Genomic DNA, 12,040 nt, shown 5'->3' with positions numbered 1-12,040 from the left:
AGAGAACTGATTCACCTTAATATACAATGTTTTGAGAACTTTAAATTGCTTTCCTTTCTTTCTTTCTTCCTTCCTTTCTTTATTTCTTTCTTTCTTTCTCTCTTTCTTTCTTTCTTTCTTTCTTTCTTTCTTTCTTTCTTTCTTTCTTTCTTTTTTTCTTTCTCTCTTCCTAATTTAACCTTGTTCTAGAGTCCAGACTTTATTCCCCTCCCATTCCACCTTTTGTTGCATATCCCATACCTGCTCCCCCAGTGTTCTTATTCAAGAGGATGTCCCCACCGACACCTTCCACCTCCCACCAGACCTCCCCACTCCCTGGGGCCCCAAGTCTCTTGAGGGTCAGATGAATCTTCTCTGACTAGTCCAGACCCGGCAGTCCTCTCCTATATATGTGTTTGGGGCCTCAGATCAGCTGGTGTATGCTGCCTGGTTGGTGGCTCAGTGTTTGAGAGATCTTGGGGATTCATGTTAGTTGAAGACTGCGGTCTTCTTATAGTGTCACCCTCCTCCAAAGCTTCTTTCAGTTTTTCCCTAGTTCAACCACAGGGTCAGCAGCTTCTGTTCAATGGCTGTAAATATCTGCATCTGACCCTTTCAGCTGTTTGTTGGGTCTTTCACAGGGCGGTCATGATAGGTCCCTTTTTGTGAGCACACAATAGCATCAGTAACAGTGTCAGGCCTTTGGACCTTCCCTTGAGCTGGATCCCAATTTGGGCCTGTCACTGAACCTCTTTTCTCTCGGGCACTTCTCCATTTTTGTCTCTGCAGTTCAGACAGGAACTATACTGGGTCAGAGTTTTTGACTGTGGGATGGCAACCTCATTCCTCCATTTGATGTCCTGTCTCTCCACTGGAGGTGGGCTCTACAAGTTCTCTCTCCCTACTGTAGGGAATTTCATCTAAAGTCACTCTCTTTGAGTCTTGAGAGTCTCTCACCTCCCAGGTCTCTGGTACATTCTAGAGGGGAAGAAAGACCATGTTGGATTAATTTGAAAACAAACTTCTGCTCTTTATCCACCAAAGAGGAGCTCTGGCATTGTTTGTGTTACAGTACAATTGTAGGAAACGTTTAAATATGACTTCTTAAAAACATCTCTCAAGTGGCTCTTCTTTTGTTACTGAAAAAAATTAACAATGAAGAGGAAGTAATCCTTGTAAAACCCATTTCATACGCAAAGAAAGAACCTTCTAGAATGTTCACTTTACATTCCTGTAGCCTCCTGTTCCAGCACCTGGCCCTGATTCCTTTCCTTGATTTTTCTTGCCTGAGACAGACGGTTATTGCACACACTGAAGCACTATTATGGCTCTGAGAGGTCCATTTTTAGATAGAATTTGCAACATCAGCCTGACAGCTATCTGCTAAAATTCACCGGAGACATTTTTATAAAAACGAATTTCAGACAAGGTTCTATAACTGGGTATTTGACATTGATTGTTCCCTCGAGGGGTACATAAAGTAATATAAGCTAAATAATATAAAAGAGGTTTGTAAATAATATTAGGTACAATTAATAACAATCAGAATTTATGATAAAGATAGGTTTAGTCAAATAGAACAGAGTAGAATCTGGGTGTTTATGTTAATTATTATGTGATCACCACTTAACGTTGATTTGGATGTTGCTAAAATCTACTTATTTATTTAATCTCTCCTTTACTCTCCATTCCCATCTCTTTATTATCTCCTTCTGTTATTCTTCCTGTAGTACTGACAAGATAGTAATCCTTCAGTCTCTAAGCCTCTAACTGTAGGGATTAAAATTTTATGTTGCTCTACTTGGTAGTAATTAAGATCTTACTTATACAAGGTAAGATGGAGTCCACTCCTTTGTTTCTAAACTTTCTGGGAGGTATGCATGATGATTAATTCCTATCAGCAATGAAAAAGATAAATGAGTCACTGAGTTGTAAACAGTGGTTAATGTCTTACAATCCGGATGTAAAGTCACTTCTAACAGTGTCAGCTCCAGATGTCCCAGTGCCAACCTCCTTGACATTTAAATATTCCCAACTTTGAAAACGTGTGTTTAGTGCCTTAGCTGTACACTTAGTGCTTTGTGTCTTCATCTGAGGCAGTGCTGAGCAACTCATCCAGCGGCATGAGTAACCATCACCTCTTAGCTGGATCCATGGTGAGCTCTATCACATTTTTATTATTTCAGTTCCTTCTTCTTACCGCCCTTGTTATTTTTCCATTTCTTTCTCTTAGAGCAGGGAGAGGGAAAATTTCCTCACAAGAAGAGAAACTCTGAATGTCCGTTCCTCATGAAACCTGCTGAATAATTTTGCAACATATCACTTCTGCATACTGACTGGGATCCTCAGCTCTTCTGAAGGTTTCCAAAATAACCCCCCAGCTCTGTAATAGTAATGGTAATTCATCACTCAGGTAAGTTAATCATTTTGTCATCTCTCTGGTCTCCAGTATGTTTCTTTTTATTCTCTTCTCAATATATAAGAATTCTCTTCTTCACCCCTATATAACTTTGCAAACACATATTTGAGCCCCCAAATCCAGTATTAGCCATTTGGACCTTCTCCCAATTCATAATGTTCTGAATCTTCTACTCTTCATTCTAGATTCCTTTTAACCATTAATTAGCTCTTCTGACTTGATGCCCCAATAAGACATAATCTTCATTTTCCTCCCCACAATACCGTTTCTACCCAACACTTTCTACAACTTTCCTTGATTTGTTTTACTTTTTATGTTTTCCACCTTCCATCCATTCTCACCCCAGTGGCATGGAAAAACACAGGATGAGTGTAGGAGATCAGTTGGAACTACAATAGTGTCACCAGAGCCTAAGAAACTAGGAAATGTATTTTTACAAACATGCATTTATTTAACAAACCACATGACTTCATATATCAGTTACTAAGTTATTCATGTCATGGTTTATGCTTGTATTCAATTATAGAGATCAGCAATAAATAAGTTAGATGTGATAAGATCAGTTTTGGAATCCACATTGAGTGTGTGTTGGACTGTTCCCAACTGGAATAAAAAGTTGTAAAAGCAGAGAATTCTCAAAAGAAGAAAGACAACTAGATAAGAGACATTTTAGAAAGTGTTAAACATCCCTGGTTATCAAAGAGATGCAAATTAAAGCTACTTTGAGATTCTCTCTCACCCCTGTCAGAATGGCTATCGTCACAAATGACAGCACATGTTGTGGAGGATGTGAGGAAATGGGATGACTTATTCACTGTTGCTGGGAGTGAAGAATGATGGAGCATCCAGGGCAATCAGTGCAGAGTTTCTCAAGCAACTAAAACAAGTACCCAGCTATACCACTTCTGCACATGCACCCAAAGGACTATATCTTGCTATAGAGACACTTGGTCACCACATTTATTGCTGCTCTATTTATCACAGCAACAAAATGGAATCAGCTTAAATATCTACCTAGAGGTGAATGGGTAATGAAAATGTACACAAATATAGGAAATTATACAATGCACAGGAAAATGGGTATACTGGAAAATATTGCATTGAGCAAGGAGACTCAGTCTCAGAATACAAACACATGCCATGCTCTCCTATGCAGATCTTCGCTTCTAGCTTTTATATATAGACAAAATTGAGAGAGATGCCAGGCACCAATTTATACATAGACACATGAGAGAGGAGAATGGGAGCTTTAAAGGAGAATGGAAGGGAGGGCAGCTAAGTGCATGTGATGCAGAAGTGGGATGGGGCTGCTGGGAGACATGAAAAAGAAAAGGCAGGGAAAGCCCAGCTCAAACCAAGGATGCATGGGAATGCCATATGAAAAGGTGCTAATGTGCATTAAAATAAATTAACAAAAAAGTTTAATAGGTGCCAAATTATAAAGGAGAGAATATAAAACAAAAAAACAGTTATTGCTTAAGATCAAATTAAAAACAGGATATAAAATGCTTTCTTATTCCATGAACATCATAAGGTAAAGATTATGATATGTTATGTTGATAAAGGAGAAAGAGAGAAGGCATGATGTGCTGGTGCGAACAAATTGGAATTGCTACAATTGACTCTTAAAATACAAATACGTGTATGGCAGTGGTCCTATTCTTACCAAAGTGGGAGCACTTACATTTCCTCTTGGTTTTACCAACATAGCTAACTAGTTAACATAACTAAATTATATGGTGTATGTTATTGTAGGCCAGCGGGCTGTGAAAGGTACCCTGAATTCCTGGGCGATATTTGTCGAATCCCCGGGAACCCTAAAAGGGACGGCAGGTACATACCCGGTCTCCTAGGAGATCAGGACCTTCTCACATAGCTGTAGCTGCCCCCCCCAACAGACCTCTGTAGAAAGCTTTGAGACAGATCAGTCATATAGGGCAATGTCCCAAGCCCCTTCTCCACAGGTGAGGAGGACATGACCACAGATTACATAGGCTCAAGGTAGTTCATCACATAGGACAATGTTCTGAGACCCTCGTGACCACAGGTTACATAGGCTCAAGGTAGTTTAGTCACATAAGACAATGCCCCAAGCCCCTCCTCCACAGGTGAGGACATGACCACAAGTCATGTAGGCTCAAGACAGATTAGCCATAGAAGCAGAACCATGCCCCTGATTATGTAGATGAGGTCTTCCCAAGCTCTCAGGCCAAACCAATAGGAAGTACCAGCTATCAGACACTGACCCATCCAAAAACTCTAATTTAAGAATCGTGCTCAGACGGATTAGAGGTGTGCAGAAATTATTCCATCATCTGAGGGCTTTTGTCATAAGAGCTGTAACACTGCCGATTGTGGAAGAGATCTGTTCTTCCAAAATTGCCTCCAGAAACTCCCCTGCATCCATCGCCAGCTAGTCAGTCTCCTGCTGTCAGTGGCAGCAGAAAGGAGAAGGACCAGCAGCAGGGGTAGCGGAAGCAGTGCCCCCTTCCTGCCTGAGTTCTCTTCCTTCCTTCCTGAACCAGAGCACTAGTCAGGCCAAAGATCACCTAGGAAAGCCCGCGGCTCTGCAGCACCACATGTTATGTTAAATTTTATAACAAAATAATTCAGTATAATTAATACACGCCAGTAAAATGATTCAGTACAAATAAGAAGAGATTTTTAATAAAGTTCTTTGTCAGTAACAGTCAATAGCTGGCATTAGATCATAGTGATCTATATGCTTGAATTGATTTTAAAATGACCCATCTCTATCAGATACTAATACCTACCAATCATATCATCTTCTTTTAGAGACAATATAATTTCCTATATGCAATAAATGCATTTTCAATGTACTATAAGCCTTCCAACAAAATAACACGTATCAGAATCTTCTGATGATTTATTGCTAATTCCCATTAGATATATTCTGACTCTTTGTAAGCAAAAAGCAATTGTGCAGAAGTTTATGTCCATTCTCATCCCTAAGCAAATTTCATAAATTTTAAAGACAGTTCTATTAAGTGGCAAATAATGTATGAATATAAAAGGCTTACACATAGGGAAATTGAGGGCAGATTAAAATCAGGACCCTGACAGAGACAGGTAGTTATTAAATGTTGTTATCTCCCTCCTGCTTTGAGTGCTTGACAGTCTATAGAACATGGCAGCAAAAATCAAGCACCAGACTGAGATTCGGAGCCTTTGTATTAAATGCCAGCTTCGCCGTTGACTAGTTGAGTGATTGTTCTAGGTTATGTGCCCTTTCTAATATCTAGTTTGATTATCTGTCTGTTGAAGATAAACTCACTTAGTGAGTTGGCAGGTGAGTGGGCAGCATATGTGAGTGGACCAAGCACTGATGGGTGCTTGCTCACTGTTAAATAGTATTAGTATCTTCTAGTCACTAGTCCCTCTAGGGGAGAAGTGATGCAATCTGACTCTTTGATACATCTGCCATTGGGGTGCGTGGTTATTGTCTTGGGATAAGTGACATGTAGGATGCAAATTAATACTCTACTTCACAATTCCACTGTTTATAAAGGGGATATAATGTTAAACTGTGAGAAGCTGAAAATTATTAAGTAAGGTAACTAGGGTACAGCAATATAAACACTGCATGTTCTTTCTTATATGTAGACCTTAGCTTCTAATATATATAGCATATGTATTATATGTTAACTATATTGTATTGTATTATAATCGGGGATTGTGAAGTATACATACCAAGCAACTATTAATGAAACAAGACCCAAATTATTGTAGGACAAATTGTCTGGATGACACAATCCAAGGAATGCAGCCAATGAACTGAGCATTTTAATCATTGCTAAATAAGAATGATGGGAATGAATAATTAGAAAACCTCACAAAACCTGAGAGAGAAAGCATACATTTTCATGTGTGAAGTGGAAATTTAGCCACTAAAGTTGGATTCAGAATAGGTCAGGATATCCCCCAAAGAGCCAGCACAAAAAGAAAAGTCCTAAGGTGAATGTCTCAGAACAAACTATACTATCAGAACAGAACAGACTCCAAAGGGCTCCACTGTCTACATTGGATCCTGTGGTGAGCTGCTGGCCAGCACCTGCTCCTGCTGTCAGAATCCTCATTACAAAGGAAGCATATTGGCACTGGCGCTCTATGGTGAAATTTTACTGAAAACACCATAAAAACCTATATAAACAGAACTGAAAAATCTGTCTGGAATCACAGCGAGGTTCTACATCTAGAACAGTGAATAATCACACATGAAGTTAGATAGTTCACATTCTTTTTTTTTTTTTTTTTTTTGGAACTGAGGACCAAACCCAGAGCCTTGTGCTTGCTAGGCAAGCATCTACCACTGAGCTAAATCCCCAACCCCAGATAGTTCATATTCTAATCAGTAAAAACTCCATTTAATCAACATTTAGTCCTGAAAAATATCTAATTTGTTTACCTTATTGAACTTAAAGTACTGAAATTGTCTTTTAGTTGTCAACCCTGCTACATTTTCACATGACAACATGGTTCTAATAGTTTGAATAATTGGTAGCAGAGACTATCAGCTGTGACAGCTCTTTAAATATAACAGGAAAAAATGAGTAGTGATTGGATATCAATTGAAAACCATTGAAATACCAATATCATCAAGACATAATGTTCACTATATTTGAGGAAAGATATATATATATATATATATATATATATATATATATATACACAATTAGGAAAAATATGGTCTGATAGTAAATAATAAATAAAATTATCTTAAATTCTCCTTTTCTTTCTTATATTTGAAACCAAAATCAAATTATGAAGTTGGAAAATCAATAGCAAAAATTCTACTTTCTGAAATAATTTTTATTTTAAGCAAGCATTCACATATCATGTCCAATAATTTATATAAACTCCTGTGAGTCATTGCAGAATGCAGGCATCCTTGACCTAAATGCTTCTGATGTGCAAAAAGTCAAGCAATCCAGTGACAGAAGTGTTTGAACTATACCTAAGTGTTGACTGTTTTGACAGAACTCAGTTCTAGGTCCCCTTGCAAAACTCAATAGAATGTTACATATTAATTAATCCCATCTTTCAAGGAACTTGCCCAAATTTTATTTCAAATTGACTAGCTATATAAAGGAAATGAAAATGGGTTGGCTAACAGGATCCTAAGACATTTTAAAATAAAATCAGTATTTCTCCTTTCTATCTCATTATCACAAACTTTGCAGAAAGAGTGGCGCATGGGAGAACAGATGGCTTCAATTCCCTCTTTTGTAGGCTGGAGATCATCGCACTTGCTACTCTAATATGGGAGGGTTCTAATGACTAAGGAACATTTTCATGGTTTGGAACTCAAATTTCCCTCAAAGGGCATAGATTTGGTTTCCAGGTTTTGCCGCTATATGTGCATAGTAGAACCTTTACAGGGCTCTAGGTGCTATAAAGGGGCAGTAGAGCCTTTGCAAGGTTCTAGATGGCATAGAGGAATGGTAGAACCTTTACAGGGTTCTAGGAGCTATAAATGAAAGGTAGAGGCCTTACAGGGTCCTGGGTTATGAAGTGATGGCAGAACCATTATAGGTTTTAGGATTCTAAGCATTATAATGAGATTCTAGAATCTTTACAGGTTTCCAGGTGCTGTAGAGGGATGGTATAACCTTTACAAAGTATGACTTAGTGAACAGAGGTTAGATGAATAAGTTAGGAAGTCAGGAAAAATGGGATGATCCCTGGAAGGGAATACTTGGATTCTGTCCCTCTCTTTTTTTCTTTAATCCCAGCCACTAAAAGGTGAGCAGTTTTCTCCCACTTCATATTCCTTGCCATAATACTGTACTTAAACCTGTGTCCTAAAACACTGGAGCTGGCCAAAGACTGAAACTTTTCTCTGAAACTTATTCAAACTTAAATCATTCTTTTTTATAAATTATCCCAGATATCTTTTTATATGAATAGTAAGTTAATATAGTTATAAAGAGATTAAAGGAAAAAATTCTTAGATCATCTCAGTGGACGCAGAAAATGTATTAACACAACAGAAGTTCATCTGTATTAAAAACTCTTGGACACTAAGAATATAAATTAAGTTTTCAACCTATTTAAGGAATTTGATTAAAATCTGAAACTAAGTTAATAATTAATAAAATATTAATGTTTGCTGTTTATATTTAAAATAAAACACAAATACCTACTGATCTTTTTCACTAAAAATGCTATTTTTGTATTAGTTACTTTTCTATTGGTGTGATAAGACACTATGACCAAGGCAACTTATAAAACAAAGACCATATTGTAGGTTTACCATTTCAGAGGTCGAATCCATTATAACCAAGGCAGGAGAATGGCAACAGGAAGGTATGGTGATAGAGTAGTAGATGAAAGCTTACATCTTAGGTTCTATCTATAACCAATTAGAGAGAGAGAGAGAGAGAGAGAGAGAGAGATTGGGAATGGCATGGGCTTTTGAAACCTCAAAACTCACCCTCAGTGATATACTTTCTCCAACAAGGCCACACATTTGAATCCTTCCTAAACAATTCCACCTACTGGTGACTAGGTATTCAATCATATGAGCCTATGCAAGCCATTTTCTTTCGAGACACTACACTTATCAAATATTATTTTACATACCATTCTGACAAAGTATTGTGCACATAATGCATGAGAGTTAATATTTATGAGGAGATTATTAATTTTGATATGCATCTATGGATGTATATCTATCTCTGTGTAATATATAATAATATTACATATTATATAATAATATTATATATATATATATATAATGATATTGTTCATGTCATTCCACACCAAATACACACATAGCACTTAATGTGCTCTTTGTAGGTAAATATTGAGGACAATCAAAACAGCCATAAGGGAAGATTAACACAAAATCATAAACTTTTAAAAAATATGAGGAGATGCATGTTTTAAAAATTGTTTTCTGTACCTTCATTGAATGATTCTCAAGTGTGAAGTTCATAAATGGCATCATTGTATGGCAATTCAAAAGACTGGGTACACTTGGAAATATATGAGATTACAGAGAAAAACAAACTGTGTAATGAGAGGTTAACTTTGACTATTCATTTTTGTCTTCTGTTAGTTGAAAATAGATATCTTTCTCATCTAATACATCCTGATTACAGTTTCTTCCCTCTACTTCTCCCAGCTCCTCCCAATATCCCCTCTCATCAAATCCACTCCCTTTCTGTCTTTCATTAGAAAAGAACTGGCTTCCAAGAAATAACAACAAACCATAACAAAACAAATAAAATAAAGTAAAATGAAAACTATCACATCAAATTTGGACAAGACAAACCATCAGATGGAAAAGAGCCAAAGAGAAGACGCAAGAATCAGAGACCCACTCATTCACAGACTCAGGAATGCCATAAAAACACTAAACCATAATGTAAAAAAATGGAGGACTTTCTGAAGAACTGTGCATACTGCTTCAGTCTCTGTGAGTTCACATGAGCTTTGCTCAGCTGAATCAGAGGGCTTTGCTCTCCTGTGTCCATCACCTCTATCACCCCTGACTCACCGTTTCTCGTTATTCTTTGGTAGGTTTGCCTGAGCTTGGAGTATGAGATAGAGACATCATATTTAGAGCTGTTTGTTCCAAGGTCAGTTGTCTGAATAATGTCTGGCTGTGGGTCTCTGTATCTGTTCCAATCTGCTGCAGGAGGGACCTTTTCTGATGATGGATGAATAAGGAACTATGAGTATAGCAGAATATAACTATGAGTGTGGCAGAATATGCTGAGTCATTTTATCACTATTCATAGAAGAACGGCAGTATTTCATTTTATCCTAGGTCACATAACTTTTTGAACATGGAGAGGTAGAGCTGGTGCCTACATAGAACCCCTGTGTCCTGGTGTTTATGATCTGGGAAGATGCTTTGCAGGCTACCATAAAAAAGAAATATAAGCTCCAACACAGTCACAGAATCTTTCATCTACAGTGCTGTCCTGCCTAAGATATAGGCTAGGGCAATGGTGGCACAAAGCTTGTGGGAGCAACCAACCAGTGTCTCATATGGAACCCATACCTGACACTGCTTAGGGGACCAAGAACCAGAGACTGTCCTTATTTACAGAGAAGCCATGGTTGATTAGTTAGGTTAATTTGTTTATAGGCTGACTAGTAGATAATATATTTCATAAAAAGAAGAAAAGTATTACAGCTTTCTGAGTACAAAAGGTACCATTTTTAAAAAATACCACTATGGCATATTTTAGCCACATTGTGTTTATATACCTGCCCACATCAAATATGTTACAAATAGATAATTATAATGAAATTCTTGTCTGCGTTTCTATTTTAGAAGTAATTCTGCCTCATTAAACAGTGATAAGAGAAGGCCACATACCACAAAAGAATGAGACAGGTGTTACATCCAAATGTTACCCCTTTGCAGGGGACATCCTGAATTTCTCAGGTCTAAGATTTTATGATAAAATATAAGGATTTTTGAACTTTTGTGTAGGAGGTACCTGTGACAAGGCAAAGACTATTTCCAGGTGAAAACTGTGCTATGAAACACAGAGGGCAGTGTGTTTGTTATTTTGTCTCCATGCCCTCCCCTGTATTCCAGATGACAGAATAAATCTATTTCTGGTGCTGGAGAGGCTGGGTGGATCCCAGCCTCTATAGCATGTTGGTATTAACCTAGCTTGATCTTGGTTTCACTAACAGTGAACGCCCTTGAATATTTTAATAGCATCTGTGCAAAGCTCAATGTTCTGAAGAAATGTGTAAAAAAGAAAGGAGAGAGAGAGAGAGAGAGAGAGAGAGAGAGAGAGAGAGAGAGGAGAGAGGAGAGAGGAGAGAGAGAGAGAGAGAGAGAGAGAGAGAGAGAGAGAGAGAGAGAGAGAGAGAGAACAGGAGAGAGGAAAGAACAGGAGAGAACACTAAGAAAAACAAAAACTACAGGTATAGTCTTAGAAGGTAGCACCCTCCTCTCTTCCTGTGGTCCATCCTCTGAATGTTTCTCTGGCAGCCATACCCTGTGCTGTCCTAATTTGTGGAACTCAGGGAACATGTATAACATAATTAAACAAGACTTGATTTATTTCTTGCTTACTCCTCTCCATTATAATGGAATCCAGAATAACAGAGAAAGAGGAAGCTGAGAGAAGGGACCGTACTTTCTGAAATGAAGTTCATTATTTACCCATTCCTGAAAGAAAATTCAGAAACCTTGTTAATATCTTACTTCTGTAGACACTCAGGTAATGGTTGTTTGTTAAGTATGATAGTAATTGAAAAAGTAGAGATTCTCATAAATGCCATGAAGGTTTTTGTTCGGTTTCAGAGACAAATGAGTATTCCTTAAACATTAATTTGGGTTTGAATGGACAGGGAAGAAGCTAGTGACTCATGGCCGGCCCTAAAGAAATTAACGAATACATTAGAATTTTAAATAATGATGAAGAGAAGGAGAAAGCAGAGTAAATTGGATGAGAAATGAATTATTTGTACTCTTTTGACTTTTTTGCACAGATATTTTCAGGATATGAGACACCAAAATAAAAAGGCTTCAAAGACAGCTGAGATTATAAGTCACAGAATTGTAACACAGACTTACCCTAGGGAGTCAGAGAATTACAATTATTTTATTACATAAAGGGATCTTATATAATATCTAGTATCATATAG

At 37.6% G+C, this 12,040-nt stretch overlaps 1 long non-coding RNA gene across 4 annotated transcripts in view; it reads left to right on the top strand.

Moving 5' to 3' along the window:
- Nucleotides 1-221: 221 nt before the first annotated feature.
- Nucleotides 222-12,040, top strand: part of LOC102556196 (uncharacterized) — a 58,611-nt gene continuing 46,792 nt past the window's right edge. Inside the window, exons 1-4 of one of the 4 annotated variants that reach the window (XR_010053379.1) lie at nucleotides 222-856; nucleotides 2,213-2,392; nucleotides 9,599-9,839; nucleotides 9,944-10,002. This is a non-coding gene — a long non-coding RNA (uncharacterized LOC102556196). Of the gene's footprint in view, nucleotides 2,393-7,675; nucleotides 8,162-9,598; nucleotides 9,840-9,943; nucleotides 10,003-11,490; nucleotides 11,614-12,040 lie in introns of those variants that run through there. The other 3 variants (XR_005487099.2, XR_005487098.2, XR_001838919.3) reach the window with 3 other exon arrangements.

This window comes from Rattus norvegicus, chromosome 7, assembly GCF_036323735.1.
Source record: "Rattus norvegicus strain BN/NHsdMcwi chromosome 7, GRCr8, whole genome shotgun sequence".
Taxonomy (NCBI): Eukaryota; Metazoa; Chordata; class Mammalia; order Rodentia; family Muridae; genus Rattus; species Rattus norvegicus.
This window is presented reverse-complemented; position numbering and strand designations above follow the sequence as displayed.